General features: G+C 43.0%; 1 protein-coding gene across 1 annotated transcript in view; it reads left to right on the top strand.

The window, feature by feature from the left end:
* man1b1a (mannosidase, alpha, class 1B, member 1a) overlaps nt 1–302 on the top strand; it is a gene marked incomplete in the record, with an annotated part of 17698 nt that overhangs the window by 10719 nt on the left and 6677 nt on the right.

Genomic DNA, 302 nt, shown 5'->3' on the forward strand with positions numbered 1-302 from the left:
TATATATATATGTATATATATTCTACTGGCTGCTGTGTTTTGTACCATGCACAGCACAAGAACCCCTGATTGTCATAAGGTATCTCTCACACTGCCAAAACTCAATGCACCCACATCCATAGACACCGACCGCCTTGTTAAATCAATCAGCCTTTGTGCTTTTGTTGAATCAGTTGCTGTACAAATCCCTGTGCAGTCAGTCTTTCTCTCTATCGCTCAGCCCAATCAATGTCAGCTCTCATCATTATCTCTCATCATTTCTGTCCTGTCCGTCCTGATTGCACCTCTCTCTCTCTCTCTCT

The sequence above is a fragment of the Morone saxatilis genome, unplaced genomic scaffold (assembly GCF_004916995.1).
Source record: "Morone saxatilis isolate NCDOM2014 unplaced genomic scaffold, NCSU_SB_2.0 Contig21, whole genome shotgun sequence".
Lineage (NCBI taxonomy): Eukaryota > Metazoa > Chordata > Actinopteri > Moronidae > Morone > Morone saxatilis.